General features: G+C 32.7%; 1 pseudogene; it reads right to left on the bottom strand.

Annotated features, from left to right (window-relative positions):
• Window positions 1-207: 207 nt before the first annotated feature.
• On the bottom strand, window positions 208-3034 carry LOC143625405 (uncharacterized protein At2g39795, mitochondrial-like; annotated as a pseudogene).
• Between the last annotated feature and the right edge of the window lie 2634 nt (window positions 3035-5668).

Here is a 5668-nt window from a genome sequence, read left to right as displayed (position 1 = left end):
ACAGTTTGGTCATGAAAACATTGTTCATCAGTCATCACACGTAGTAGATGATCATAAAGAGACAACTTTGCTTCATAGGGTCCATATACATAAGTATTGTGTTCACTTTAAAACAAAGTAAACAACCAATTTTAGTCTAGTTATGCACAATAAAAGGAAGTACACACTTATATAGAAGAACCATATAATAACATTACTAAATAAGTAGCTTTTCTCAAATGATCATAATAACTTTCATAGATATTCTCAAACCCAAAAGGAAAAATATTATAATAATTTGTCCAAAACCACCATCCAAAACCAATACTAGCTGATAATTAAGATTTATGCTGCTACATACTTCTGAAGGTTCTTAAGCCAGTGTGCATACTCTCTATGTTCTTTGTTCACCATATATTGATGCAGAAAGTTTGTAGCACTTGCTGTTATACCCCTCGCCTCCAAATACTTATGGAATGCTTCTTGTATTTTGCCATCCAACTCACTACACATAATTTAAAAGTATATACATAGCTAGTAACATAAAACATTCTTAATGGTCATCAAAACAAAGATTGTTGATAAATTAATATCACTTTTGTTTTTTATTCTAAAACTTTAGACTAAAAAGAGTTTGTTCGGTTTTGGGCTCAAACCGAATAAGTTCGATTTCAGTTTTCCAGGTTTTTTTTTTGGAAATTTTTAAGTTGAAAGAAAAATAGTCCCAAAATAAAGAATTTGGGCATAAATCTTTTCCTTCATTAATTAATTATTATATATTTTATATATGGGGAAAGTGAATATGGGGCTATTAGGCATCTAAGCTTAGATGCAAAACCCATCAAAACCACGTCGTTTTGATTAAATGTATCTTAAAATTAATTATATTCTTATTATTTATTGTTAATACTCCATTTTGAATGCCATAATTATCTATTTGTCTGCTCCAAATCACCATAAAAACCTTCAAAAAAGTAAACGAATGAAAGCAATAATCTAAAACCCAAAATGTTCCCTCATGGCCTCGTCTACACTCCATAGAACTAACAATTTTCCTTAATTTAACAAAAACAATTCTTTGATTATCTGGGTGAGAATCATTTTTCACCTCTTTTATGTGAATACAAATAATAAACATTAGACGACATTCTGCATATTGAAATTGTGAATTCAAAGTTTCTATTCATTTCTAAATGAAGATCTACAATATGTTATATTAAATTTTCTGCTTAGTAACATGTAAATTTCAAAATTGTAAATACACGTAGTGTGATTTTAATTCTTATTGTCCATATTAAACAAAGGAAGACTTTTGATCAATTTACAATGAAGAGAATTTTGTAAGCAGTGTGTTGAGACTACACCAAGGTAAATGGAGACATTTAAGAAAATTGGATAAACATTTAAAACTAATGGAGAGAAAATAGGAAAGAATAATGGTAAAATTAATATTTTTTAATACATTTAATCAAAACGACGTAGTTTTGATGGGTTTTGCATCTAAGCTTAGATGCCTAACAGCCCCATATTCACTTTCCCATTTATATATTTGTGATTTACACTACCTAATAAAAATGAAAACCACAAATCCAATTCGATTAAGGTTTTAATCACACGTAAAACCAAAACCGAAAAAAAATAATTCAGTTTTTACGAAAACATAAAAACACAACTTACTCAAACGCGGGCCCTTCAAAAGGTTCTTGACCTTCGGTCAACTCAGGATCATTGACCGTCAAACTATCGATGACGACCTCTTTACCGGTCACAGAGATACCGATTTCTAAACCGGGTGCACCCGGTTTAGACACTTTTACAACCATGGGGAGAGTAGACTGACTGCTCAACTTATTATCATTATCATCATCAGAATCATAATCAGATTCACCCGTAAAAAGATCCGATGGCCGGACTTTAATAAGGATTGTTTCGCCTCCAAGTTCTCGGGTTGACCGAGATTATCGGTAACTTGAAAGGCAAAGACCTCAGGAACACCTTCAGCCTACAAAAACATATCATAATTTATCCTAACATGAAAAAAACCAGAACCCAAACCCAAAGTAACCAGACACGCAAAACCCGAACCTGAAAAAACCATTAGAGATTTTATTTGGGTTTTGAGTTCATATTTAAAACTTTGAAACTTGAAAGATTCCTGGCACGAAAAACCCAAACCCGAAAAACAAACCCAGAGGACACCGCTAAATTCATCAAATAATGAAGCTTTCAAGACAATTAGAGGATATTAATTATCAAGGGTGTGCAAGAAACAGATAAACAGAAAAGTCCAAACCAAAAAAACCGAACCAAATGGTCTTATGTTTTTGGAAAAACTGAACTTACGGTTCGGTTTTGATTTTACATGTTATAAAAATTGAAAATACCAAACCGAACTTCTGTATTTTTGTTTTTATTTATTATTTTAAATAATCAATAAGAATTTAATAACTATATACGTAACCCTAATATTTTTATGTCAAATGTATAAGAATTAACAAAATTATATCTATTATTTTCGGCCTACTTTTTTTTCGGCATATAATTTTTATGCTCAAATGGCAAACACTATAAAAACCAAAGCCAAACGGTTGAGTTTCGGTTTTTATTTTGGTTTTAGCCCAAAACCGATCGACCCAGACCAAGCCATACACACCCCAATATATAATAAAAAGTACACGTACAAGTTGCTAATCAACATTAGAACAAAAACAATGCATGCATGCATGAATATTATTAAAAAAAAAGTTACAATAACACATGCATAGATCAAAAACTGAAAACAAGAAAAATTATTTTATATCAAACCTCTTCATAGCTTTGTTCACAACAATCGATCTCCGAATCGATAACTTGTAGGAACGAGCCATCGGAACTGATTTGGGTGACAGCAGTAGACGTCGAATAGCGAACTGGAGAAACCCAAGGAGCCAAAAACTTACAAGTGGCGATACGCAAAGCGCCACCACCGCAGTGGAAGCTTCTTTGACCGGCCAATAATCGGCCGGCCAAAGGAGCAGATCTTCGAATGATGGTACTGAAAGCCATGGGATTGAATGGTTTTGCTAGGGTTTAAACACTAGGGTTTTGTATAAATGATATGAAATTAAAAGACAAGGTTTAGATTATTATATACTAAACTTTAGCATAATATGAGGAATATACAAGGAATATTTTAGTGGGTTGCTTGGGAAACAAGTTATATTATGCCAAAATATATATGGTAAAGATTGATAACCAAAAACCTAAGTTTCTTAAACTTATACATAAATCGTTTATCAAATTCTTTTGCTTAATCTAACATGTTTAATAATTTAAATATTATTGTTTATGGATGTTTTTACATTCATTCGGTTTTAGCTAACTTATGTTCGTTTATCTATGTATCTTTGTTTAGTTATGTTTATTCGTGAACCGTACATCATAATATAAAGTAGGAACACAAACGCGTTCATTCAATTGTGATCATGTACGACATTTGTTCGGTTAAAGTTAAACAAACGAACTTTACACGCATATATAAGATGTTACCTCTTTTAGAGCGGGAAGCCAAATTAAGAGGAATATATATATTTTTTTTAAATCTAAATACTCCGTATGGGGTGACCAAAGAGTAATATAATTACATGTTCTTAATTTGTCGATATATTATAATGTTCTATTAAAAAAAAGGACAAACATTACATTTGGTGAATTAGTTTTAGTACAACACTAAGTAAAAATGAAAAAGTGGATGTTAACTTTGATTCAGCCACAAACAATCAACCGTAAATAAACTTAGCTCCGGATGACGTGGACTTTTTGAATAGGGTTCAGAAAGTTGTGTATAGTAACGTATCAGCCCATAAGAATCAAAACTTTGTTTTTAGTCGGATTGAGTTTGCTATTCAAAAGGGGTTACGGCGCAGCTTGTTGTCTGCTTACCTGCCACTTCATTGTAAATCATTTAGATGTTTCTATGAAATATAGTTATCTAAAAAAAAATTTACTGTTGTTGGGACCCTTGTTATGAGTTATGATATTATTTATGAGACAATTCGGATTGAAATCACTTGATACTCATTACACCTTTTGTCACTTTTAGATCTTTTTAATTCCCTTTAATTCTTATATAAAGTTGCACGATATAATGTATAATAATTTTTTGAATTGGTTTTTGAACTATAAAGAAAAATCATGCAGATTTAGATTGTTATGATAATAAAATTGGCTTTGTAATCACAGGTAGCAAAATTATTATTTATCTAATTCAAGATTTAGAACCCGTGTAATACACGGATGATTCAATTAATCAATCAATCAATCAATCATACCCAGTAAAGTCCCACCGACAGCAAAACTATAAGTAGGGTCTGGGGAGGGTGGGATGTAGGCACACCGTACCTCTATCCAAAGGAATAAAGAGGTGGCTTCCAGAGAGACCCTCGGCTCTAAGTACATGTGTATGAAGCAAAATAAAGGAAATCAAAGTTTAACAGTTATATAAAAACTACTACTAATAATAATAATATTAATAATAAGATCACAGTATAACAGCTATATAAAAACTAATAATAATTATAAAAATAATAATATATGTAAGAGAAATACCATTATGGTATGTGACATAAATAAGTTAAGTCTAAGCCCTATGGTATTCAATTCTCCCTAAAAATCCTTAACTTTAATTCTATTTCTCCACGAATTCTTATCCTCAACCATGTCCTCGGAGAGGTTTAGGTCTATCAAATCATGACTAATCCTCTCATCCCAAGTCAATTTCGGTCGTCCTCTACCCCTCCTCCCCTCTATAGTAATGTTTTCTACGGATCTAACATGATTCGTCGTCTGTCTTCTCTTCACATGTCCAAACCATCTCAATCTCCACTCTCTTATCTTGTCTGCTATGTTCGCCACCCCTAATCTCTCGCGAAACACAGCTTTTCTTATTCGGTCTAGCCTTGTGTGCCCACACATCCAACGTAGCATTCTCATTTCTGCTACCTCCATCTTCCGCACTTGTGCCTTCTTGATGGCCCAACAATCGGTTTCATATAGCATTGCAGGTCTAACTGCCACCCTATAGAATTTTCCCTTTAGAATTTTCCGCACTTGTGCCTTCTTGTGCCTTCTTTGATGGCCCAACACGGATGATTCAAAATAGCTTAAATAAGGATATATACCCGAAAAATACCTTAAAATACCCAAAAAATACCTCTAAAAGTGCAACCTTTTAAAAAATCCAATCTATACTCGAAAAATACCCGGTAAAAAGCCCGAAAAAAAACCCACAAATAGGGTTTTTCAAATACCCGAAAATAGGGTATTCAAATACCCGGTTTTAATATACCCGGGTCTATACCCGACCCGAACCCGATGCATATGGCATGGGTTTTAGAGGCAATACCCGGACCCGAACCCGACCCAGTTTTTACCAATACCCGATTATACCCGAACCCGGTTCCATACCCGAATTTGGGTATTTAAAAAAACCCGATTTATGCACCTCTAAACACACATATGAATGAGTCACATATCTAAGTTCTGTATAAATAGCTCTAGGAACAAAATGCATACAAAAGAATCCATAATTATTAACGGAGGTCAAAATAGGTACTCAAAATAATCTTTATCCAAGAATTTTGAATTACAGTATTTAATATTATTGAAAATAATTTAATTTTTATCAGTAACAATCTTACAAACACAAACA

This window comes from Bidens hawaiensis, unplaced genomic scaffold (assembly GCF_021521415.1).
Source record: "Bidens hawaiensis isolate Kalapana, Puna unplaced genomic scaffold, B.hawaiensis_p1.1 tig00004105_1, whole genome shotgun sequence".
Lineage (NCBI taxonomy): Eukaryota > Viridiplantae > Streptophyta > Magnoliopsida > Asterales > Asteraceae > Bidens > Bidens hawaiensis.
Note: the sequence above shows the minus strand (reverse complement) of the source record. Positions and strands in the feature narration are given on the sequence as shown.